Here is a 27351-nt window from a genome sequence, read left to right as displayed (position 1 = left end):
CTTTGCGTATTAAATACAATTGAGGAGTTAGTAAATTGATATATTAGAATGTTAGAAATAAGGTAAAATGTAACTTGGATGTTTACAGTTGTTAAATACTAACTTTTACAGTCTGGGTATTTTAAGTTCTCATATGTTTTGGAGAACATGTGACAATTGCGAGTGGTGACATAAATCTGCTTTCTAATGTTGTATAGTAATATCAGTTGGAGCAAGCCTTTGGCCTTCTTGAGATGGGTTATATCTGTTCTGAAGATGACATGGGTGGAACCTTCTTTCCCTCCCCCACACCCCCCTTAAATTACATGTTGATAAAGAAAATAAAATACTACCCCTGCTTGCTAAGCTTTGTTTCTTTTTGTCACTTTTGTGTACTTTTCATCTCATAGATTGTCCCTCCTCCATGAATTTACTGGAAAATAACATCTTCTGCATAGAAGTCCTTTTACCACAAGACACTGGCAGCTTAAAATGCTCATCAGATATATGGTCTTAATGGCATCAGATATATGTATGTGCACTGTATTATTTGTCCTGATCTGGAATCTGTCTTTATTACTATACTTTTTGAATGCTTAATGTGTTGTAATGCCAAAGGAAAATAATTCTCCATGCCATACATTGTGTTTTGTTCAATTTAAGCATGTTTTACAAAGTGTCTATCAGGTTATGGTGCTGTGGCTGTGTAGATTAGATACTAAAGACTGTGTGGGAAGGATAAAAGAAAGAGAGGAGTGGTCAGGAAGTAGCAGGGTGTTGGGAGATTGGTTTGGAGTGAGTTCAGAGTGAAGAGGCTGATCAGGATGCGTGGGAAACGGATATGTTGTTCTCAGACACAAGATGTGGAAGGCTGGTATCAATTTGTTGGGAGGAATGTGATGGAAAATGAGACTGATAACAGTTTGAAGGTTTGAAAGCAATCTTTGATGTATTGTGAAATACACATCCAGTGACATTTTCTAAAACCAAGGATGGCAGCACTGTCAGCACCATGTTAGATGAGGTCCTGTAATTTTTTAATGTTGCTATTCTGTGAATAACAGAAAGTAACACTTCAGCTAAGCTGTAGAAGTGTTAAGGCTGTCCTGTGCACAGGAAAGGTGCTTGAGCCATGCTTTAAAATGGCACTTGAGGGTGTGGTGTGGCACAGGAAGCTGTCTGACAACTGCTGCTGCAGCTGTCTTCCCAGCTGTCAGGGTCCAGGACCAGTGTGGGACTTCACTTAGAGCTGGTGGTAGCACCGTAAATAGCTCTGAGGAACTGTCCTGTTGCATCACTTCAAAAAGAATTGATCATCATGCCCACAGTGGGTACTCCCTCCAGTACTCCTTGGGCAGAGGTTTGCCCTCAGCTTTGCCATAGTGTCTGGGTTCTCCCTGTGATTTCACTGACAGGCATTATGAACTCAAATTTACTGCCAGAACAGTGAATTCCAATCATTTTGGGGCATCTGACATTTAAATAAAGAAGCAAAATGCCTCAGCCTTGATAATTCAACTTGCTGCATTCATATTCATAATTTTGGTTGTACAAGGGAGGGAAGGAAAACTTGCCCTATTATGAAGTGCTAAGTGCATCTGGACACCAAACTGCAGCAGGTATTATTAAGGGATGAAGGACGTGCAATTTGCAGTAAGCCTGCTTGGGAGGAGTCTTAATGGCATTAGAGGAATTTTTTGGTTTTAACTTGTTTTTGTTGTTTTTACACCATAGCATCTTTCTGACATTTGATATCCAGTAGTGAAAGAAAATGTATTCTGCTTGCCTAGTAACTCATGGATGCTTTTGTTTTAACTGTGTTTAAAGTAAATGTAGCTGCTTACCCCTAGACACTGCAGAGTGTGCATTACTTACTCAAAGCTGATGATTCAAGCTCTTTTGGAAACTAACTTAACAGAACAGAGAACAAAAATTGTTTCTCCTGGCAGTCTGCTACTTCTAAAGTGGTCTTTTTGATAAGCATTAAATTACTCAACAAAAGAGTGCTGGGCAAATACTGTGTTTCCTCTCTACACAGTGTCACTGTGGTTCCTCCCCACACCTGTCCCATAGCTGTTGTGACCATCACAGAATCACTGAGTGAAGGTTGCTATGGACTGGAACAGATCATTCAATTAACCACCCATGTTCAAACTGTATTTATTTTCATTTATCCTCTTCAAGCACATTTTACAGACTATCTCAACTTTTTACTTTTGAGGTTTTCCAGTACTTGTCCTACATATCTTGTACAGCATTAATCCAAGACTGATATCTTAAAAGCATGAGATTGGTGGTGCTGTTTCACAATTCGCCTTTCACTGTTCTGCAGTGACCTCACCAAAGAGGACTTGATAGGTAGAAAAAAAGGGGGAGAAAAAGGATGATCCAAAGGAAATAAGGAATGATATCTTATTTATCAGTCCAAGATAATTGGTTCTGTACTGAATACATGATTTAATTTATCTGTGGGTGAGGATATGACAAGATTAATCAGTTTCATGGAGCAGTGAAAATTTCCTGTGTAATTGAAAGGTGAAAGGTTTGCATCTGTTATCTAGGGTAAGATAAAGATAGCCTTGAGTTAGAAGTCTTAACAATTAATAATGAAAAGGAAAGTGAGATGAATTGTGTGTTCTCTAACAGCTATGCAGAATGGGACTCCTAAGTAAAGTATTTGTTACTCCAAAGTATATTATAACCAAAAGTTGATGTATGATGGGAGAATAGGGCACCTGAAGTTTCTGTTAAGTACCCCCTTGACAAATCTAACTGATTTTAGAAGACTGGGCATCTTTGCCTATTCCAGCAGCGCTGCTGGGAGTGAGAAATGTTAGATGGATTCAGAGTTCCCTCTTTGGTATCAAGTGGGGAGGCAGATTTTTCATGCTGTCTCAAATAACTTGTTCAACTACTTAAATGAGGCATCCTGTAAGTTGCCACGTAACGGGTCTTGTGTCTCTGAAAATTCTTCCTATCAGATTCTTTTTTTTTCCTGTGAGCTTCTAATCTGCTTAACTGTGGTTCTGTGGCCTGTGGTTTAAATGTACTCATCATTGGTGTCCTGGACTGAACACCCAAGGAGTGATGTCCAATTCTGAGCAGAATATATGAGTTTTGAACTTCCTGAATGTATTCTGGCTAACCATCTGATCTGGTAATTCCTATTGATGGTATGAAAATGGCAGAAAAGAAGCATGGCTGACAAAAGGATTATATACTGCAATTTTTTGTTCACTACACTCGTATGTTTTATCTGTTCATGTGTTGTACTGTTTCCTTTTTTTTTAGCTTCAGAAAATTACTTGATTGTTAAAAGCAAATCCACAGTAAGACAGAACTGTCCCATGCACAAATACTTCCCTGCAGAATTTCTGTAGCCAGAGAAATTTAACAGTCAATGCCAGTGCCCAATTCTGCTGATGGATTTATTGATACAAAGCTGAGCTCCAATCACCAGCATTTTCTGTAGGCAATGGGCAAATGGTGGTATCCAGGATCCATAACGAGCTGAAGCTGGATCCATGCAGACACTGGTAGGCACTGGCTGTGGATACCATGTTCACTCTCCACTTGTGAGTTGCTGGTTTATGTCAGCTCTGAGCTTGTCTAGTGAAATTTTTCATTGTAGCTTCTGAGTAGTCATTCTCTCAAGGGAGTGGGGAGGTCTCTCTGCCAGCCTCAGTACCCTGACTGTACCTCCTGCAATGTCTCCATAAAAACATGTGGCTTAGCTGTAGGATATCACTGGGATTGTGGCAGAAATGGAGACTGCAGTAAGTGAAATATGCTCTACACTGATCTACAGCTCCCCTGATTTGGAGCATGTGTGTTTACAGATCATGGTAACTGAAGTTAAACAAAGCCAAGCAGTCTTTAAGAGATGTAATGAAAGCAAACAAAGATGTACATCTCTTTTCCTAGATGCCTCCATTATGGCAATGTCTTGGAAGTGAGGCTGTAACTAATCCTTTGAAGTGTCAGCCTCCTTTAATTATAACCTGCATTCTCATCTAAATGATGGAGTCCCACCCTCTTTCATGCTTGCAGCAAAATTGATTTGCGTTTTTTCCACCTATCTTCTAAGCTGGTAATAAAAAAGTATAACCATATGTTGTGCTCTTGACTAAGTTTCTTCTGCATCTATCTTTGCTGACATCCAGTATTAATAACAAAATTTTATTCTCCTGTTTTTTTTAGTGAATTGTCCATCTGAAAACTGAACTGTGTAGGAGCATGGGATAAAATAGTATGTGTGAGCAAAACCAAGCCTGGATACTAAAAAAAAATGCCAAAACTTATTAGTAGTTAACTAATTAGTAATCAATCTGAACTACATATAGAAGGAGGTTTTGTATTCTGTGATAATGTGCTTATAGTGTTCTGAACTCTTTGTCTTTGCTTATTGTCTGACTTAGGTGCGGCAGCAAAAGCTGTTTGCAGTCTTGCACCATGGAAGGGGCTAGATGTCCTGGGGTGACTTTATGATGCTTGTATCCCCAGTCATCTGTTCTGTTTATGTTACATATTAAGTTCTGCACCTTTAAGACTGGTTCTGAGGGTGAAGAGGGAGAAGAAAAAGCCACAGTTTTCAGAAATGGCACTCACTCTCCCACATCCTGCTCTTGGACTATGTTGTCTGCAGCACAGACAGACGGCGGGACAGAGCTCTCCTTTGTTTATAGTTAGTTTTCAGCTAGCTGAGGCAGAGAAGTTCCCTGGACTGTGGTTTCGGTTTTTTTCCCTTTTTCTTGGATCTGTTCAAACCTGCTCTGGACTGAAAACCCAGACAAACCCCGAGAGCTCACGCCTGTGGCCCACTGAGGCCTGGGCCTCGGCACTTCCCAGCTCTGGGGGGACTGATAAGAGACTGAGCAAGCTGAGCTACACTGCATGAAAAAGACTTTTTCTGGATTTTCCATTTCTTCAAACAGTGAGAGGTTTTATTGTTTAATATTATTCAATTTCTGTTAAATAAACAGTTTTTTCCCCTTTTCTCCAAATAAATATTTTTTCTAAACCAGTTGGGGGAGAGGCTGCTTGAATTTGCTTTCTAGAGGGACCCCATTCAGAGGTTTTCTCCCAAATTTGCCCTAAACCAGGAGGCTAGACTTCAAAAGGTTTTATGTATCTCTGCTGAATTCTATACTACAGTGTTATTTTTAAATAACATGATACATGAATCAGCTTCTGGCAAAGCAAGGGCCTGGAAGAAACATTTTTTCTGGAAACAGTGTAAAGGACTGATTCAGGAGTAAGGTACTAGTTAGGGCTTTTTAAGACTAATGAGTTATTAAGAGTTGTCCTTTAATAAGATAAGGTCAACTGTATAAGATACATTAACAGTATAAATGTGAAGAGTGTATATATTCCTAAATCATTACTGACTTTTTATGCTTTTCATGCTCAGATGTGAAGTTTAAGTACAAATATTTGGATTTAATAGCACTAAAAATATTGGTCAATAAATTAAGGAGTTTTGGATACTGTGAGTTCACATGTCATACAAAGATAACATGATCAATTTAATATTAAAAAAAAAATCTTTTTGTCTACCAGAGGAAAAAGAGTAACTTCTAATCAAAACTACAGTGGGATAGTAATAATAAATAATTTGGGAAGACTTATTTTGCTATGGGTCAATTATGTGACATTAAAAAAAAAGAGTACAACTTTCCTAGGTGTATTAATATAATACAGCTGTAGGGTTGTCACCTGTGTTTGGTTCACACTTACTGACATCAGGTTTGCCTGGAATCTATTCAGTAATCACAGAATCAGACTATTCTGAGCTGGAAGGGACCTACAGGCATCCTCATGTCCAACTTCTAATAATAATGGTATTCAGGATTTTTTTCGGTGATTTTTCTTTTTGGGTTTGTTTGTTTGTTTGTTTGTTTGTTTTGATGGTACTGTTTACAAAAAAAAAAAATCACAAAGATTATTCAACAGGGAACAGTAAAATTGTTCTGGAACCTAAGTACTCTGGTACAGAAAATTTAACATTTTTCATATTGTGGTAAGTGCAGGGAGGTCCTTCTCACAGTGTGGATAAGTGTCTAAGGAAGTCTGGCCTGCCTGCAGTGTAAGGCAGCGATGCAGAGTGATCTGCACTTGTGATGCAAAGTGTTGTGCAGATCAGCCCAGTGTTGCAACCACCCTGGGTTGTGTAGAAAAGGAGCTGGGAGCCCTTTTCCAGTGGGAGCTAGAGTCGTGGCTCTTGGGCTTATGCATGGAGATGTCAGTGAGAGTTTCCTGGCACAGAAGTTTCTTTCTGGCAACACTTTAAGCACTTTTTGTTTTCAGTCATGTAAATTGTGTGGGAGCTGCAGGATAAGATCAATTATGGTATAAAAATGAGAAGAGAGGTTAATATTTTCTGCTTTGCTAAAGAACAGGTGGTGGAAATGACACACCTAGCTATTTTGTGCTAGCCCTGTAGAATTGGGCTGTTATCATCTGGTTTGCATCTGCATTAGAAGCTGTGAATGAGACTGGTAAAAGTGACTAGAAGAAACTGGCATCAAAGCTAACTACTTTTCTATATCTTAAGGTAGAAATTAAAAATTGACCTTTTTTCATGCTTGCAAGTGTAATTACAGCTTGACTAGTATTCTTATAGAAAACGGATTTTTTGCCTTGGGATACTTTGGATTGTGGAAGATAGAATTCCAGAATAAAAAAATAACATGCTCAGGCATTTTTATAAGTTTTTGCTAAGAATTTGCAATAATGATATCTTAGCTTCAAGACTTTAGGAAAAAATAGATAAAAGAGTGAGTTGAACAAGTCTTTTCTCCCCTGGCCAATGGGTTATTGTCTGCTCTATATAGTTAGCTGTATGCAAACAAAGATATGGAGATAAACTTTCCTCCCTTTTCCCCCCAAAAAAAGCCTTTGAAGGATGCTGTTCCTTGTTTCTGAGTGGCTAGAAAAAGAGTACTGCTCAGCTTCAAGCCTTGGCTGTCATCTCTTTTAGCATGTATGGAAATATTCCCCAGGTTCCACGAACAGACCTGTGAAATCTGTGAGATGAAGACTGTTTTTTAACAAATGTAGTCCTGGTATTGGTTTGTGTACTTGTTAAGTTAAATTTGAGTATAAGTTTTTTGTTTGCAAAGTGCAGAACATAATTTGTTGCAAAACAAATTATAAGCTAATGTAGGCTCTCTCTTTTTTTTTTTTGCAACAAGTCATCTATGATGATCTTATTTATTTATTTTTATATCAAATACCATCTGTGTTCTTTATTATAGTACTGGAGTTTTAGTAATTATCGTCACATTGCTGGAGCTGTACCACATATGTTAATAATTTCTTTACTAGCTGGCATTGATCTTTGTTTCCATGCTGTTAGTTCCGAAATCTGGAACTCTGTTGCTTACCTTTAAATTACTGATTCTTGAGACATGAAATATGTTTCAGGTTGTTTTGATATTACACAGGTTCAGCTTAGAATATTTTAAACCCTACAATGCTGTGTGTGTTGATTTATTTATTATTTAAATACAACACAGCTTACCTGAGGTAGTGCAGTTTTTTCAAATGCAGATGACATTTGCAGTGTCTCCTGTACTGTCTTTCTGGGAGTTACTGCTCCCAGATAATTACTGTGGATTCATTCAGTGTAAACCTTATGCAAGTAAATTCTGGATGAACTGGTATGTTTTGTACTCAGAGTCCTTTGTTTGCTGGATCTACCTGAGGGAGAGGGCATTTTGAACAGGAAGATGTCTCATGAATGGCTTCCTCTGATCAAGGAAGAAGTGATGCTGAATACGGAGAGGGATTTACCATCATCTCAGTTCTATTCTGATTTGACTATACAGTCAATTTGAACTAATTATATTATTATAATTCTTGCAAATGAATCTGAACTGGTCAGAAAAATAAAAAAGATGACTCTGCAAAAAAGTATCTGATTTCCTCATTTGCACTTCTGTAGTAATGAAGATGATGGTTAGTTAAAGGCACTTCCAAAACATGGAAATACCGTTTTCATGTTGTTTGACTCTGCTGCATTGAATGCATCCTGGTATTAAACAACAAAACAAAACAAAACAGCTTGGTATGATCAGAAGCACAGAGGTACAACTTCTTTCTTGGTGTCCTGTCATGCCTCTTGTTAAAATGTTCTGAATGTGCCCACACAACACTTAAAGGCAGAATGCAGCTTGTTCTGTTTGTGGTTCAAGCTGGCTGGCAGAAAGCCAGCTCCCATCTGAAGGCAGTGCAAACTTTTCAGTTCAGTGCAGTGTCAGACACAGTTCTGCTGTGTCCACAAGTCTTATTTTTTCCCCTGGGTTTTTTGGGCAGCTTGAAGTCCTGAAGTATGACCTTTTCTGCAATACATGACATAACTCTTTTATCACATGTGCCTTTTTTTCTCTTTGTCAAGTGATGAATTGAGATTCTTCTTAGAAACTTTAAGGCTCTTCACTTTTTTTTACTCTACATATGTGCCCAAACCCATTTACTGTTTGGAACTATTAACAATAGCTGTTAGTGGTTTTGGCTTTTTTGTGTTCAGTTGCTCTGTTACTACAGCACTTGAAAAATGGGGTATAGAAGAAAACCAAAGTAAAGAATTTGCAATTTAGAAAATTTGTAGCTAACTTTAAAACTGGAAAATCTAACCCAGAGATTTTACATTCATGTCATGACCATTTAATTGACATCCCACATTGCAAACTAGGCACCCAGAAAACAAGAGGTGCCTGTGGGAAGTAATGTATGATTTGCTAATCATAGTGGAAAGAAAGGGTAGTGCTGCCCCCAGATTTTGGCTGGAAACCTCAACTCCATTGTTCTCACTTCTATAACTCTCAGTGATACTAAAGTGAGAACCTACCTGTAGATGGCCTCTCCCTCCTCCAGCCTCTCCAGCTATAAATAAGTGTGTAATAAAAGCACAGGACTGAACATGAGAGATGTTGGAAAAGGATAGAGCATCAACAAAAGTCTGGGGAGTGAAACTCTGAAACTCAAGCAGCTTCCATTACTGGCTGGTGAGCTTGTGCACATAATGCATCCAAGTCCAAGTGTCAAATGGCGGACCAGTAGTGGCTGAGAAACAGGGATTGGAAGGAAGCAGGAATTTGAAGTACCTGTGGTTAGCTTGAGCTCTGCAAGGCCCATCATTCAAATATGATTTTTTTGGGGGGTGGTCTGTAGATTGGCTTCACTCTTTATCAGAAAGGACCACTAGTTGCAGAAACTCAGTTAGTGGCAGGCCATCTAATTCCTTTGAACCTTCAACTGGAATAGCAAAAGAAGCCAAAGTTACATTTTTCTTGCTTTTTTTATTACCCCTCTCTAAAGCAGTCATGATATTCTTGAGACTACAAACAGAATTCATTTTTATCATCGACACTAATTTAATGCTTGTTTCAGAAGCTTGGAGCTGATCTTTATTAGAAACTGGAGGCTGATCCTTTTGAAAGAAGGTGTGATGAAGTCATGAGGTTACAGGCATTAATCAGATCTGCTTGCTGTCAAGCACGTTCTGTGTGCCCTGGGTAATCAGAAACCTTGGCCACTGCTTTGTCTCTTATCTAGCTATGCTTTTACAGCCAGAGAAGAGAGAAACTACTTTTTTCTTTTCTCAAGGTTTGTCTATATAGCTCTGGTAATTTCTACACATCTGTTAGCTGGGGCTGAAAATCATTCGTTAATTGATAGTGTTCTCTGTAGCAAGGAAATATGATCCCAGTTGTAAGATTAAAGTATGACCTGCTCCTTTTTAGCACCAGACCTATGTTTCAATATTTGTAGTAATTTGTTTGAAGGTCTTGGTCTGGACACCCATTAAAATTTATTTCTTTAACACCTGCTCCAAAATCAGTTTCTTTTTTAAAATGTACAAGGCCATGATTTACAGCCCCTGTTCTCAAACTCTGGTGGCACTGTCAAGACCTATGGCTGCTTCAGCACAGGGGTAAGTTGGCAGGTGTGGACTGTGTCTTTTGATTCCACAACAATTTCTTGACAATCAAATATGGTATTGACCATGAGTTTCATTATCAAAGAGGTTTTTTTTTCTGTGTGTGTTTGTTCAATTTTAACACTTTTAACTTAGGATTCTGAAAGGTGTGTTGTTGTTGTTGCTTATTTTAAGGAAATCTACCTGAGATGAGAGGTTGCTAAGTAGCCATTCTTTTAATTGGTTACTTATTTTTAGTTTCTCTTTTGTTACTGTGGTTGGAAGAATAGAGCTGATGCGTGTACAGGATCGGCCTCTTGCTTGTCCTTGGTTCCTGTGTGCATAAGAACTCAGGGGAGTTGCAGATTTAGTGGTTTGTTGTTACAACTGCCTAGTTGTAAGGTCTGATGTTAACCATGATAATAATACATATAACTTCTGCCTGCTCTCCACAGCAAGAAGATAAGCTATGGTTTTTAGTTATTTGGCTCCAGCTGGGGCTGGAGTAGAGGACATGGAAATCAAAGATTAACTTGTTCTTCACTATTGTTTTTCTCTCACTTGTCTATGTGATTGTTTCAAACTTATGTGTGTGGAAGTACCAAGACTAAGGCTTCAGTGATCTTGGCTTTGTGACTGTTTCACGACTGAAGTTTAAAAGTTTTTATTCAAACTTCTTTAAAAGTTCTTGTGGGCAAAAGAGATATTAATCATATCTTTCAGAATTTGATATTTGGTTTTGTAGCTTAATTGTAATGAGTGTTGCCATCTCTTGCAGAATTCGTATGTCTCTTTTATTGGAGATTTGGTTATATGGTTGGGGAAGAGGAAGACGCAGGAGAGTACATTTCATTTTTTCTGCCACTTAGTCAGAAGACGTAATTTCTCAGACACAGGGCTCTATTACTGTTCTTCATCTACTGTTTTTATTAATTGCATGGCTACCACCTCAGTTTAATTTGGAAGACTTCACCAGAAACTGGAAGTTATGGGAGGGATGCTCCTTCCTGTCTGTCTGCCGAGGGCTTGACCTCACATGTACCTCTGGCATACTGTTTACCAGGCTTGATGCTGGATTGGAAGGGGTCTTGCTACTGCAATCTGGATGTGTTCCATCTCTCTCTGTGGCATTTCAAAATTGTATTTACTTTCCCAGTCACCCAGTCACTGGGAGATTTTGATCAAAAATCAATCTGAATTCCTTTTCAAGACATGTAGCTTACATTTATGTAGCCTTTAGTCTCCACTCTAAACTTTAAAAGAAGCCTAAATGTAGAAATTTCCTTGGATGATGATGATGAGGATGATGATTATTATTAGTTGTTGGTGGTGTGTTGTACTAAATTTTAAGCACTGCAAAGAGTAAAGGACAATATTGATGTGACAAAAAAATGCATGGGCTGTTGCATTCCACAGCCTCCGGATCATGTCCAGAGAGGCTGTAGTTACCAGGAACCAGCAAAGGACACCAACGAGACGGGCTTCTGCTCATGAAACCATTTATTCAGCATAGGAACAAACTCAGATCCAGAGACAGAGAGCCCCGAACAGAGGCAGGGTGATGGGTTTTGAGGGACAGAACCAGGGTGGAGTTCAGGGTCAGGGACCACTAGGAGCAAGGGAGAAACCCCAGGGGCTCAAACCCAATCAGAACTCCTGGGCTGCCCCCCACGAGGGGTCTGGGGTGGGGCAACTCTTCCTGGGCTCACAGGGCCCAGCCCCCAAAGCAGAAGTTCAGAATTCACACTAGCTGGGCTTTACAGCCACACCTCTCACTTTAACAATGTTTATCTGAAACAAAATCTTTGCCTCCCTGAGACACCTCACAACAATGAGGTATAATCAGACAAAATGTATGCAGTTGACAATTATGTGACTGCTAAATGAAAACTAAGGAAAATGTGAAAACAAAGAATAGGTAAATAAGAATTGTTTTGTAAAAAACTGACAGGAACCTAACTTATCAGGCTGGAAAATCATGCATAACTTTAGAGAATGTTCCAAGGAGGATTTTGGAGCATCTGCAGAATGAACATAAATACATATTCTGTGCCAGAGGAATGTTTTCCTTGTTGCCAGGTAATTTTTTTTGTTGTCTTGACTGATTTTTTTTTTTTTAATCCTTCTAATTTAAATGAGATTTTAAAGTCATGAAACCCTCTTGACTACATTGTTTCAATATGTTTCTTTTTCTAACTCTGTCTATTGACATCCCTATCTTATTTTGGTTCTGAAACTCTGATGTTGCCTAGTCATGTCACTGAACTAAACCATATATTTAAGCTTATTGTAAGATTTAAGATTAAAGGGGACTTTTATAAGAGGCCAGTTTTCCAGTGTTACAGGTGACTCTTGTGAAACTGTTATTTTCCTTCAATTCTCTGTGTCTCTCTTCTCTGCAATAAAGTGTATAAATCCCATCTTTATTGCATCTTTTCCTGTTCCTTTTTAATCCATCATGTCTGCTGTGCACATCAGAGGAAGGGCACCATGTGTTTGTGTGAAACGTGTGATATGAATCATTATCATTCATCAGATGAAATCTCTCATTCAGGCCACCGTTACATAAGTTATTGGAGGATATTATAAGAAACTAATTTGCTGCTTTGTGAGTCAGCTTTGGGACAGACCAGAACACAGCCACTGAATTTCAGGACCGTTTGCTAAGGGGACATGGGGTGGAGGCTGGAAGTCATTATAGAGTCATAAGTGGTAGAGTTAGAAGGAATCTTTAAAGATCATCTAGTCTAATCCCACTGCTATGGACAGGAGCATCTTCCACTAGCCCAGGTTGCTCAAACCCATCCAGCCCAACCTTGATAACTTCCAGTGATGGAGTACCCAGAACTTCTCTGGGCAACCTGTTCCAATGTTTCACTGCCCTCATGACAGCAAATTTGTTCCTTATGTCCAGTCTAAATTTTTTGATTGAAAACCATCACCTCCTGCCCTGTTACTGGAGATCTTAGTAAGAAGTCTCTCTCTGTCTTTATTTCAGGCCTCTTTATATACTGAAAGGCCAAAATTTTGGTTTCCAGTGCAGCTTCTGTATGGAATTTGCTGTCTGGGTCACTGATTATTGTTTTGTTTATTTCCAACACAGCCCTCTAAATATATCTCCACTGTTTCTTCAGCTTGTCCCCACTTTTGTATTGTTTCTGCTCCCTTAATCATCCTGTCTTGCCTCTGCAGGTTTTCTGAGCATGTCTGCTCTGTGCTGTTCAGTCCTGACCTAGCCTCCTGTAGCCTTGCTGTCCTCTCTCCTCATAGTCCTTCCTTCCCTTCTGTTCCAGCTGATCCTAAATTCATTACCCTTGATAATATGATTTTTTTTTTTCCCTTCAGTAATGTAATGTCATTAAGTTATTTTTTCACAGGCCAACCTTTCTTTTCTGTTTAACTTCTGGTTTCTTGTAAAAATAGTTTTTCTCCTCCTTCTCTTCCTTTTATCTCAGGTCTAATGGATTAGCAGGTCTGATTACATTGTTCCCTTCCTCTCTTATGCTTTTTTTCCCTGAGTCTTAGGAGGCTATGATGGTCTCTTTAACCAGCTGAAAGAATCTGATTTTCAAATGCACACATCTTGTGGGGATATGTAGTTCTCTACTTATGCCTTTTTTTTTTTTTTGAGACATGCTGCCTCAACTGAACCATTTTGTTCCCTCTACATAGATTCCTATTCCTCTTCTTTTCTTCATTTTTCCCCAAGCAGCTTCTTTCTCTTCTTGGGTGCTTCAAGACAGAGTTGCTGCTAGTGCAGGAAAGCCCCTGTCTCCCATTCTCAGTCCTTTCTTATTTTCATCCTCAGTGCAGCTGGATCTACAGCTGACTTCACCAGTTATCGCCTGAGGGAGTGTGCTCTGCAATGTCCACATGTCAGCAACCTGGCCAACTGTTGTTGAAAGATGTGATTTATAATAGATGTATTTGTCTTAGAGCATTTGACTTTGGCCTGAAGAGAGAGCTAAGTGGAGAAAGGATAGACCTTAGCTGAAATACAATGTGCAGCTGTTCTCCAAACATACTGTATGATCCAGAATAATTCAGCTAAAACAATCTAGAAACCTTCAGAGATAAAATGCATAATTTAATGGTTATACTTCTTATTTTCTAGTGGTAAACTCTTTCACTTTTCGATAGGAGAACCAGCTGGAGCTTGGGGTCTTGTGAGGGCTCGTTTGTAAGAAAGAAAGATCTTTTTTTTCAGGCTACATTTGCTCCATGAGCCGGGCCATACACCTTGTGGGTGACAGCTTTTCCAAAGGAGCCAGAGTATGGCTGGCAAACACTTCATTCCACCCGGTCAAGTTGTACTGACAGGGGGAAAAAAAATCAGTGTGATAGATACCACTCATGATCACTCTGGATATTTTTGTTTTCACCAGCATATGATGAGGGATCAGCTCATATAGCAAGGACTGGCATGTGGCCAGGACCATGGACATGGATAGACAAGTTACTTATGTGCCTGCGATGCTTGGCCTAAGCTTGATGTTGGGTTTTTTCTTTCCCCCTCTAACCTCTACAGAGTGGAGCTGACATGCTTCTTATTAATAGTGTGTCTTGGTTTGAAGGACAGGTGTCTGCCAAGGAAGGCAGGAGCCTCCCTTGAAATGGAAAATATAAATCCCCTCCCTCCAAACTACTATAATTTTGAAATTAAGGGACTCTCAGGCCCCTTATATATGGGAATATGAATAACATATATATGTTGTATATATGTTATTATAGTAACATATATATATATGTGTGTGTTCCCTTGTATATGGGACTAGGAATAACAGTTCTTTACTAGGAAAATTAAAATAAAAATGCAGTAGTACAAAAAACTACTGACAGAGTCAGAATACAACCTGGCACCCTGTTGGTCATGGTGTTGGTAGTAGTCCAATTAAATGGTGCCTGCAGTCCTCTTGGAGTGACAGATGTGGTTCTAATGAAGCAATGATTCTGTAGAAGGGTGTCGTTTTCCTCTGAACGTCCAGTGGTGGTGTAGATGGGTCTGGTCTTTCCTCTGGGAATCCAGTGGAAAAAGATGGACTGTGGTGTTCTGTCAGATTATATTCAGGTAGGAAGGCTTGGCTCCTCCCCCTGGGTGGAGCATTTTACAACGGGATGATGTAATTTTAACAGTCATGCAGTGAGACTCAATGGCCCATTAACAGAAGATACTCCCCTGGAGGGAGGATGGGTCATGGAAGAGATTGAGAGCAGTGCATTACCTGTTTTTTACAGATGGTAACAGAATACTTTTGGTTGCATCCTGCATTGCAACCTAAGACATAGTGCACCGTAACAGTGGTATGTAAAGAAAGTAAATAACATTTGTTCTCCCATCACTTAACACACGTATTCAATAAAAAATGCCAAAATATGTGACTAATGGTGCAAAGTTTCTGTGAAGAATGCCAGTAGGTTTTCAGTATTCTCATTTCCACTTGAAAGTTATTTCTAATACTCCAAACAGAAAGTACCATATGTGTCAGTAATTTTCTGTGTGTTTACTAGAGAACTGCAGTATAGTGTTTGTTTATAACCCCTCTGTCAGCTTCAATCAGAGGTGCTGAATTTTAACCCTAGAACATTTTGACTAATGTAGAAGTTTATGATCTCTGCCTGTGCTCCAGAACAGAGGGAAATTGAAATGGCAGACTTGTAAAAATATTGTGTCAGTCAATATTTGTCTTTACACAAACATACTGAGTGAAAAGTGTTGTAGGTGTTTAGCTCTAGGAGGTGTCTAGTAATTATGTTGCAGTAGATTTTCCTTTTACTTCTCCAGCTTGGCTTTAAGATGCTGCCTAACAAGATTATAAATGTACTTGCTGCTACTAGAAGGGCAGTCCTAGTTCTGTCTGTGTGCTGGGTCCTGTCTATTGAAGGTGACTTGATTCACCCCAAAATGAGAACAGTTTTCTGTTGCCCAGAGGAGTAAACTGGCTTGCAGAGCATCCCGGTGAACTCCAAGGAGCAGACAAAGAAGGGTGAAGGTAAAGTGGATCCATTTACTAATCTACAGCAGTACACTCTTTGCTTAGCTCAGCCTCTGTGGTTGACATTCCAAATTGCGGTAGAATTCAGAGCAACAATAGGAAGATGCTTGGTGCCCCATCCTCTCCCTGTTGCCAGAGGCAATGGCATGTCTCAGAAAATAGTCTGGAGTAGTCTTCACAATGGTAGTGGGAGCAAGACCCTGTATTTGCCATGACCTTGGTCCAGGCAGTGACTGAATTGTTCAGCTGCAAGTTCCCTGAACTATTCAGTCTGCACTGGCCACAACAGGCTGCAGTTCAGGTGGGTGAAAACAGAACCTGATGGTGTGAGGTGTCAGCCTTAATAGTTGTCAGGGACATCCCACTAGCTCCAGCAGCTCTGCTGGTGCACAGCTCAGGCAAGGAGTTGTGAATTAGGGGAAGGGAGGGAGAAGTCAGGAGAGGAAAACATAGAGAGAAACATGGCAGGAGAAAAAGTAAAAAGAAATGGTGAAAAAGAAAAATGGAGTAGAAAAAAAACCCCTTGCATGAGTTTTATGTTTTCTTAAGATTTTGTAAGGACAATATACTAAAAAAAAATATAAGAAAAAGTAATTACTCAGATTCCCAAAACTTTGGTCTGAATGCCCTGCACTGCAGTGCTTGATAGATTCTCCTTCATATTTCACTGAAAATATTTTGAATGGTCAGCTGGAGTTTTGATTTTGGTGTGAGTTGGTAGGGAGGGTCACACGGTGTGACAGCTGGCAAGAACACCCCACACTGTCACTCCTTCAACCCGGCCTTAGGTATTAAACAATACTATTGACCTTGTTTGCTTTTTCTGCGGGCCACCATGGAAACTGGGCATTTTGGATATCTTTTCTTTCTCGTTCTGGGGTTGGTTTGTTCATCAACTGTCTGTAGCACGGATCAGGGAGAAGGGTGAAAATTTTTAAACACGGTAGAATAGTATGTGAGGTGAGAGGATTTGTTATGTATCAATCTGATCTGAACAAAAATTTGAGGTCCAGCAGTTGGCTTTCCGGGAGCCATTTTTCATGGAAGCCTTCTGAGAGGGCTTGCATCTAGGTCCCTGGCTGCTTAGCTGAACCAAACCTCTTATTATGATTTTAAGTTGCATTTTTCAATCACAGACCTTGAATCACAGACCCTGGATTCCTCAACAATAATACTAAACAAAAGCATGCTCTTTGTCTACTAATGGAAGTTCACACAAGACCAGACTAGAAATAGAATGAAGTGAAACACCCCAAAATGCATATGGTATAGTTATGGACACTGTATTTTTATTGTATGGGAAAAGTTTTAATACAGAAAAATAGCCTCTGTATGTTTCTTGTTCACTAATTTCACTAATCAGTGGCTTGATGTCCTTCTCATTTCAAGGGAATGTGGCTACAGTTAGAGATGGTGAAACTTAGACTGGGGAACAGCGTGAGGAAGAAGGGCTGGTGGTAGAGGAGGTCCAGTTCTGTGTGAAATGCTGATTCCAAGGGGATCCACAGGGACTGGCAGATTTCCACAGCCTGAGCTGGGTGCTGTGTGATCCCTGTGCCAGACAGTGAGAGTGTTGCCATGTGTTTATACCAGCATTCCAGTTTTGACTTTGTTCTTTATAATTTGACTGGATTGCTATATTTATTAGTCACTCTTCGGCCAATAGCTGTTGCACCAGATGGCAAAAATGATCATGTTATGATTCTGCTTTGACTGGTTCAACTGAGCTGCAGAAAAAAGTAATCCATTTACTACTGAGCACTTCTGGAGGTTTGACTGCTTTATTGAGGTTCTTTGATAAGAATAAAGTTCTAAAAAAATCTAATTATATTTTTTTAATCTGCATGTAGTATGCCATATCAACTTGCAATGCAGCTAAGCTTGATCTGTCAATGCATTGTGGAAATTCATGTCAGCTATTCTGAGTGTATGCACACTCACACAAGATCTGACCTTAGTTTCCTTAACATATGAAAACAGAAAAAACTTTGTTCCTGGTGTGTAAATGGATGAATTGAAAAAAATTAATTTTATTTCAGTGCATGGGAATATTCTTTGGTACTGTTTAATCAGCTTGTACAGATACTATGTTGGTGTCTTTCATTAGATCATATTCAACTAGATAAAAATGTTAGAACAAATTGTGTTCCAATGGCAATGAAATTGCAAGTGGTACTGATGGTGCTTTCATGTAATAAGGTACTGCTTGTATATTAATTAATTTGGGCCTCATGCCAACCTATAGCTGTCTGATTTCAGGTCCATTTTTAATAGACTGGTGTGTGCAATAGGTTGGTTTGGTGTGTGCATGTGTGGCATATGTGTTCTGCAAAATCTTCTAATGGAAATGGCTTCAAGGTGTGACTGAATTATCTGTCAAAGGTTAGTGGTGTCTCTAAATGAAACCAGGCTGTTTCCCATAGTTAGTTCCTCATAATTCTAAATAACCAGTGGGGTAGCATGCACCAGGTATCACGATGACACTGGTGGTTGGGTTCTTTTCCTCAGGACTGCGATCGACGAGAGGGAGACTGTTTTCTTATGTTCGGACTTGGTTGTTTATTCTTTCCTTATCTATATTACAAATACTCAGAATACAAGGAGCTACTTACACTAAGAAAGGCGCAAAATGGCTAACGAAGTATCTCTCTGAGGTCTTTTATATGTCTATTTGTCCAATAATCAAATGCCAAGTAAGTTATTTTTCTTAGTGACTGTAGAAGTAAGGCCCGGTGCTCGGAAGATATCGGGATGTAACGGAAAGTTAGTAACCCCCCCTCCTTGTTAGTATGGTAATGCCTTCTGCAATTAGCCAATAGCACCTAGCTGTGATGAAAGCAGATGGGAGTAACACAGTGACCCTAGGTTATAAAATGTCAAATTCTCCAGCAATAAATGTCATTTGCCATCCATCACATTGATGTCTCTGTGCAAAGGACAGTGGCCTGGGTATTGGCCACCGCGCTGTTCCTTGAACCAGGGTGTTTGCCTTGCTTAAAAGGCAACAAGTGACCTGATGACCTGACACCTGTCTGCTACACTGCAGCATTCTTTATCCAATCACTCATTATTACCCAAAATCCCTTAGAAGAAGAAGATGAAGAAGGAAGAAGGAGAAAGGGACAATGCCCTAAATCCTCCATATTGTCTTTTCATCTCTCATACAGCTTAAACTCTAAACTCTAACTTTCTCACTCAGTGACTTAAAACTCTAACCTACACACTCACATTCCCAGTTTTTCTACTTAACTTTAAAAGCTGTCTCCATGGTGCTATGCTAAACTCAGTGCTCTCTTGGGTGTCAGAGCCAGGCGCCACAGATAAGGGCCTATTTTCTGTGCTTCTGACCCCAACACCAGGTATTTAGACAAACTAATCTTCTGGATGTATTTCACAGGAATAATCTATTTGTGTGAAAATTAAACTTCATGTTTTTTTTATTCTTTATTGAAGTACATGAAAAACCATTATGAAATTTGAAGTGTATCAACTTGGTTATGGTAGGAGGAGCTTTGCGGACATTATGTTTTTTAGAGCTGTCCCATTAGGAGCTGCAGGGAGGCTGGTCTAGATTATAAGTCTGTGTATGAAGACTGCTAGGCAAGAAAGATGTGAAGAAACTTTGGGTTTCAGCATCGTATGGGAACAGAGCTCATTGTACGTTTTGGAGAGAGATGCTGGAGATGTCCCCTTAGCAGGAGGGGTGATGTAGAAGGAAGAATAGGGTGAAGTAGGACACTTCTGTACAGCAGCAGCGGCAGATGTCAGAAGAGAGGTGTAGTCTCTTGCTGTATTTAGATGAGCGCAGCTTTTGCCAAACTGGCTATGTCCTCTGCTATCTGTATTGTTTTTGTTGAAAAACCAGGGAAAGAAATTACAATTTCAAATAAAACTACAACTCTTAGTTGTACTCTGAGACTGTGATTCACTTTTCGGACTGTTTTCAGAGCTGCTTTGAAACAGTTTGCAAAACAATACTTAAAGATAAAATTGATTGAGGTTTCTATTAAAAAACTGTAACAAATTTCTCTGTTTAATTTAATAAAATCCAAGCAGGTATGCATTTGAACCAGTAAAATATTATATTAAATTTTTATATCTGTACTGAATCTGTCTGAAGGGCAGACACGGGAACAGAATAGCTGTCACTAAACTCTGCCTTCAGGGACTAGAGTTGCACATTGCAGAGCTGTCTCCAGGCCACCACTGCCTCAATCACAAATGAAAGGAGGGAGTCATAAAATGGTGGTTGCATTTAATAACACAGCAATGAATTGAGAATTAATCAAAACTTTTTAAACTGGTGCTGGATTGATTTAGTGATTTGCATTTGGCTTAGTACTGTATGCCTGTTGACAATAATTTATTTTAAAAATTGCATTGCAATTTCCTCTTATTTGTACATGGTATGCTTCAGGGTGGCAGGGAAGATATTAAAATGTGAGTAACAGATGTGATGTTTACTTATGGAGCATCACATCCTGTATATTTTCCTCATGCTTTTATTTATCTTTTAGAAAGGGAAAATCCACTTCTTCCTGTGAAGTATTTGTTTTGGTTTTTTTTCAGAGGGCTGAACTGGTCATCTTTTCTCATTAATCAGTAAATGGAGAACGGCCAACTATCGTGGTTATGTGCCATAATATTATTATTACTGTAGGGTTATTAAGTCTCAGTTTGGTCTTCAGAATTTTAGATGTGCACCACTGTTTGGGATCTGAGCTACAGATGCCTGGAGAGAATAAAACCTTTTGTATTCATGTCTGTGAACTCTCTAAGAAATCCTTTATAGCTGTATTCTGCCAGATGTGTTCTGTTCCAGATGTGGCTAGGTAAAGTTCCTCTTGTCATAGATTAACTCTAGGAAAACTCTTGTTTTAAAGGGCACTGTTCTTACATTGACCAGCTTTGACAACCTGTGCAGATCTATATATTGTGTCCCATTGCTGCTGACACTCTTGCTCTTCCTTCTCAGTGTAGACACTGTCTCTCTTCTGTTCCATGGGATAATGCAGCACCTGAAGGAAGCCAGAATTCTTGTTTGTCTGTTGTTTTTTTTTAAAGCAGATACAGTTTTGGAGATCTGGTGATGGGGAGGTACTAATCATACTTCCCAGGCCCTTCTCTAGCAGCCTCTTACCCTTTCCCTTGAGAAGAGGGATGTCTTCCTTATAAAGACCTGAAGGAATTTGTTACTTTAACTCATTGCTAATTTAATTTGGATTAGATTTCTTCTAAGATAAAATGCATGTCTTTGCCTAAAAGCATGACTAACTTTAGATTTTGGAAGGTTTTCACACCACCTTATTTAAGTAAAAAGACAAAAAACCCCAGCCCCTAACATGCCTCCCAATGAACCATTAGAAATTATTGATTATTATCAGTAACTGTTGTCTATGCATTTGCTTCTTTGCTCACACATCAGAAAGCTTGAAAGAAAAGTGTTTAATAAAACTTTGATATGAGAGAAAATGACTGCTGAAAGCATAGGAACTTTAAGCTGTTTTGGTTTCAGTTTCCTGTTACTTTTCTCTGTAGGTCTATTGAGAAGTAAAATGACCTCTGAGACAGAGAGCTAGTCTTGTTGTGATGAAATAATATCCTTTAAAGTATTTTTCATATTCTAATATATGTCTTTACTACTTCTGCTGATACCTAGAACTGTAGCCCAGTGTCTTTAAATGGTGGGAACCTGGTGTTCCTACTTTGTGAAAAGTAATCTCAGTCTGTTGATCATCTCCATGATCTATGTAACTTCTTGCTAAGAACACATATTTAAAATACTTTTAATAATTTCAGTTAGTGATTCCTGTGTGTTTTAAAATGGAGCTTTTGAAATAATATTTTTAATGAAAAATGCTGCAAAGTTTTGTGCTGTCTTTTGTTAATAATTCTGATTAAATCCTGTTAATTTCTAAGACATCATGTTAGTTTTCTGACTTATTTCCTTCCAAGTTATACCGTTCGAATTATCATAACACAGCCAATTTCTTTACTGTTCCTTAATGGTCTCTTGTGACCACACAGTGCATATTGCATGAAGTAAAGGTAGACAAACTGGTACTAGAAATACAGCTTTATGCAATAGATGTTGGGAGAACTTTGACCAACAAGATAGCTGCTACCCCTGAAAATGAAAAATAACAAGGTGCTACTTTTCCATTGCAGTGACCATTCACATAATCCTACATGAGCTGGATAGCAACACTGTGCTGAGATGAATAACCTTTATTAGAACAGTCTTAATGTAATTACAACTTTGTTGCTGGAGAATCCTTCCTACCTGTTGTCAACTGAATTAGTGTGGTAGTTGCCAGTGTTGAGTAGATACATAGGATGGTATGAGGTATTTCCACTCATGGACTTCGTGAGCTTTAGGGCAGCTCAGGCTTGGTGTCTGGGTATCCATATTGCTGATGTCATTGCTTGATGGGATGCATCACAAATGATAGGACAGACTGATGTTTAATATCACCTTTATCTACATGAGCTCTGTGTAGCATAGGAGTGATTTAGTTGTGCAGAAAGATGGAAAAGTGTGCAGTGTTACCAATAGAGTTTTGCTAGTAGCAGCCTTTAGAGCATTAAAATGGAACCTAAACTGTCTTTCTGTGGTTTGTATTACAGCTTTACTGAATTGGTACAGAATGTAATACAGAGTATAACACACCAGGTGAAGATGTGGAGTCTTCATCCTTGGACTTAAAGCTGCTTGGACCCTGTCATGGCTCAGCTTAAAGAGAGCCTTAGACCAGATGACCTCTAGAGGTCCCTGCCAACCTCAGCCTTTCCGTGATTCTGTGATATCTTTGCCAGTGTAGTTGCCTCTTAAACGTAAGGAGTAAAGTTGCTGTATTGGCAAGATATTCCTAAGGTAGACCTGACCTGTAATCATTTTATGCATGGTTTGCTATACTGTACCTTTTTTGTCTGTATGGCACTGCAGTAACTGCTTTGTCTCGTCAAGAGTTTAGGCACAGAATGAGGGTACTCTATAGTAAACTGCATTTTGGTTGTCTGTGCATTCACTGGTCTGAAATTTAACACACCTTCTTGTTCTGACATCTGGAATTTTTGTCACCACCGACATCCAAGAAAGCTTAAAACCAAAAAATATAAAAGTGCCTATAGGTGAAAAATAAGGAGGAATTTTTATTCTGTGTTGTACTTTTGGTGCTGAAAAAAATATTTCTGGAAATTGTTTTTTGCAGGTGTGTGGCGAGTGAAATCCATTAATGTGAAAACCAGTAGCATTTGTATATAGCTGATAACAGCATTCCAAAACTAAGATTCTTAGCTTCTAATAAAAGAACAGAAAAAAATAAAAGAACCTGTTTACCACATTCCATTTTGACAAATCAATGAATTTGACTTCACTTGAGTGAAGTGCTTCTCAACCCTACTCTCCTGCATCAATAAACTTCAGCAGTTGAGCCTTGCCAAGGTGAACTTTCGTAGTGTTCTTAAGGTCCTAAGTAAAATTTTTCCTAAACTGACAAGCTTTTTTCAGAAAAGAACAATGAAAATCTTAAAAACGAGATTCACTTAATAAATTATAAAAAGAATTTAATGTAAGCAAAAAGACAATTAGGAGATAAAAGAAATAAAGCAAAGGGTTAAAACGGCCGGGTGCCCTGGCAGCTTGCCAGGAACACACCTGGTATTTCAGGGAACCCTCTTTTTATCCCCCCCTGCTGTGAAGGTTTAATGCATATTCAAAGCGTCTCCTCCCTGGTTCCGCCTTCTTAGATCATGCTTTTGTACAATTTTTATTTTCTGCTGGTCAGCATTTATTTTTGCTGGTCATCATTATTCTTGCTGATGAGCATTATTTTGGAGTTTGGTTTCCTTTCTTTTGCACATGGTCACTTGTTGATAACAGTCCGGGCCCCTCATCCTTCTCCTGAGGGCAGCTGGTCTTCATATTGTTATAAATGCAATGGCAAAATAGGGTTAATATAAACAGCAATTTATTATAAAACAATTTCAATCACAAACAAGAGAAAAAAACCACAATAAAATAAATCAGCGCAGCGCTGGGTGGACTGGGGTCTGTACCCAGAGGTACAGATTTACCCAAATCCACACGGAGAGCTGACTGTCCGGGGTTTTTATAGGGATTTTGTGTCCTGAGGCTAAACTCCGAGCAGTCACTGTTCCACAAAGAGTCTACATGGTTGGTTGAATGGATTTCCTGGAACCGTTGAACTGAATCAATAGACAACTGGGCAGAGTCCTTTTGCATGTGAAAAGTTCTGATTGCCTCCTGATTATATCTTTGGTTGGGCTCTCAGGGTGAAGTGTCCAGGTCCGGTGTGGAGCTGATGGGTATCTCGGCTGGGCTCCTCTCATTGTTCAGTTAGATTGCTTTTTCAGTCATGGCTTATAGGGTGGGGTATCCAGATTCGATGTGGAGCCGTTGGGCATCTCGGCTGGGCTCTTCTCATTGTCTAGCCTGATGGCCTGTGTTCTGCTCTTTCTCTCAGGCTGATAAGCGTCGCCTAGGGTCGTTATCGCCTAGGGTCGTTATCGCCTGAATGGGTAGTTACTGCTGGGTTTGGGGAGGAATCTTTAGGCCACACTATATTTTTATGTGGTCTACATTGTTATAAATACAGTAATATACTTATTCCTTCTTTCACGAATTTTTTCCAAAGTTACATTTAATCACAATATATTCCGCTGATAACAGTTTGGGTTCTATTTTTCTCCTGATAACAGCTTGGGCCCCAGTGTCCTTGCCCTCTGGGGTTTCCTTGCCTTGTACCTAGGAAATTCTTTTAAACTTAAGACTTGGTAGCAAAAAAGTACATACATAGCTAAAAAGTATTTAATATATAATATTCATCTGCGCAAGCCAATATCACAATACAAATTTATAACAAAATAAAGAGGAAGAGGTAGTAGTTAGAGGAGACCTTAAAACAGAGTTTATTGTAGGAGCAAATTGTCCTTGACAGTCCAGCTGCTTTTCTCATAAAAGCTTCTGCAGACTTTTCTGGGTGTGGTCAGTGAACGAGTCATGAATCTTTGATGTTTGTGGCCTTGATGCCTGGCTGGGTGTAATGCTGTCTGGAAGAATAATGAGAGGGGCTACAGTTCTAGCCACATCCTGACCTCTCTTTAGCCTGTGTCCTGGTTTAGGGCAAATTTGGGAGAGAACATCCAAATGGGGGTCCCCCCAGAAAAGCAAATTCAAGCAGCCTCTCCCCCAGCTTGTTTGGGAAAAAAGACTTCCTTGGAGAAAAGTGGAAAAAACCTGTTTATTTAACAGAAATTGAATAATATTAAACAATAAAACCTCTTGCTGTTTGATGAGATGGCAAATCCAGAAAAAGTCTTTCTCATGTGGGGTTGCTCAGTTCACTCATGTTCTTATCAGTCTCTCTGGCACTGGAAAGTGCCAAGGCCCAGGCACTGGTGGGCTTCAGGCATGAGTTCCCAGGTTTTGGCTGTATTTTTCAGTCCAGAGCAGGTTTGAACAGATCCAAGAAAAAAGAAAAAAAAGAGTCCAGGGTACTTCTCTGCCTCAGCTAGCTAAAAACTAACTAAAAGCAAAAGAGAGCTCTGTCCTGCCATCTGTTCATGCTGCAGACAACACAGTCCAGGAGCAGGATGCAGGGGAGTGAGTATTTTTCTTTGACACAAACTGTGGCTTTTTCTTCCCACTGCTTTGCTCTCAGAGCCAGTCTTGAATGTGCAGAACTTAATATGTAACATAAACAAGGCGACTGGGGATGTAAGCGTCATAAAGTCATCTCAGGACAGCCTGCCAGCTGGGGGACTTGCCACATCTGCAAGTTGTATTGGACTGGTAAACAACTCCAGGGTAGATGGCAAAAAGATTCAAGGAAGGGACCTGTCTGCAGGCACCTTCTAGGCAATTTTTCCTAGATTGCAATGGCTATAGCTTTGTTATTAAAATCTGTTTTGTGCTGCATAAAACATTAATGTGTGTTGTTTTATGAACTGCTGTGTTCAGTGCAATCTCAAGTATGATAAGCATGGAGCTCATTGCTGAGCAAGGCACTTGAGTAGCTGTGCAAAACATGCAGAGACAGGAGAAAAGCATATTTTATCTTAAGACATATTTTGTCTTAGCAATCCAGGAATTGCTTGCGTAGCTGACTTCAAGGAAAATAGTTTTATGCTGGAGACATTCAGTTCACGTTACCGTGGGTTTCTCAGTTTCACAGACAGTCTGTGGGTTTTTGAAATTTGTCTGAGATGAAACTGCTCTGAACTGGATCCTGCACTTCAGTGCCAGTGTGAGTAGCACTTGTGTTTTTGTATTTCTTAAAAACGAGATTCACTTAATAAATTATAAAAAGAATTTAATATAAACAAAAGACAAATAGGAGACAAAAGAAATAAAGCAAAGGGTTAAAACGGCTGGGTGCCCTGGCAGGTTGCCAGGGACACACCTGGTATCTTGGGAACACCCTTTTTATGCCATCCTTGCTGTGAGAGGTTAATGCATATTCAAGCATGTCCCCTCCCTGGTTCCACCTTCTTGGATCATGTTATTTTCTGCTGGTCAGCATAATTTTTGCTGGTCATCATTATTCTAGCTGGTCAGCATTATTTTGGAGTTTGGTTTCCTTTTTGCTGCAGATGGTCACTTGTTGATAACAGCCTGGGCCCCTCATCCTTCCCCTGAGGGCAGCTGGTCTTCATATCTTCCGCTGATAACAGTTTGGGTTCTATTGTTCTCCTGATAACAGCTTGGGCCCCAGTGTCCTTGCCCTCTGGGGTTTCCTTGCCTTGTACCTAGGAAATTCTTTTAAACTTAAGACTTGTTAGCATAGCTAAAAAGTATTTAATATATATATTCATCTGTGAAAGCCAATATCACAATACAAATTTATAACAAACCCCTCCTCTTCTTTTTTTATAAATCATTTGGCTTGAGCAATAATTCTTGTATTCTAGCTTCTAGCACTCTTTCATCTTTTTTTTTTTTGTGCCATTCCAGATGTAGCCAATTTTGAGTCTGTAGGCATTACTACTATTTGCATGCCTTGCACTACTTTGGTGATTAGCCAAATTAAACAGGGGATTAAACAAGGAAGAAATATTAAACCAGCTGTAGCACTGCTATAAGGAGAAGAAACTTAGCTTCTTCTACTACTCTATCCCCGATATATTATCCCACCAGTTAGTGGTCATTACTGATTTTCATTTTTGGACTGGCACATGGGCCATTTTTCTGATTTCTTTGGCGATATCTAGAACAGCATTTTTATTGTCATTGAAAACAACAATCTTATGTATTAATTTTCTCACAGAACACCCCTTCTTTTAGCCAATAAATAGTCTAAAGCCGGGTTATTTTGATATATTGCCACTGTGGTTTTCATCACTGACTGGCTATTAATTCTATAGCTCCAGCTGTTTCACTGGTTATGATTTCTACAAGAACTTGGAGTTTCATAATGCAAAAATTGGGGTTTGATA

At 39.4% G+C, this 27351-nt stretch overlaps 1 protein-coding gene across 11 annotated transcripts in view; it reads left to right on the top strand.

Annotated features, from left to right (window-relative positions):
- Window positions 1–27351, top strand: part of LOC147655596 (semaphorin-5A-like) — a 345256-nt gene that overhangs the window by 34153 nt on the left and 283752 nt on the right. The window lies entirely within an intron of this gene.

The sequence above is a fragment of the Cyanistes caeruleus genome, chromosome 1 (assembly GCF_971803275.1).
Source record: "Cyanistes caeruleus chromosome 1, bCyaCae1.hap1.1, whole genome shotgun sequence".
Taxonomy (NCBI): Eukaryota; Metazoa; Chordata; class Aves; order Passeriformes; family Paridae; genus Cyanistes; species Cyanistes caeruleus.
Note: the sequence above shows the minus strand (reverse complement) of the source record. Positions and strands in the feature narration are given on the sequence as shown.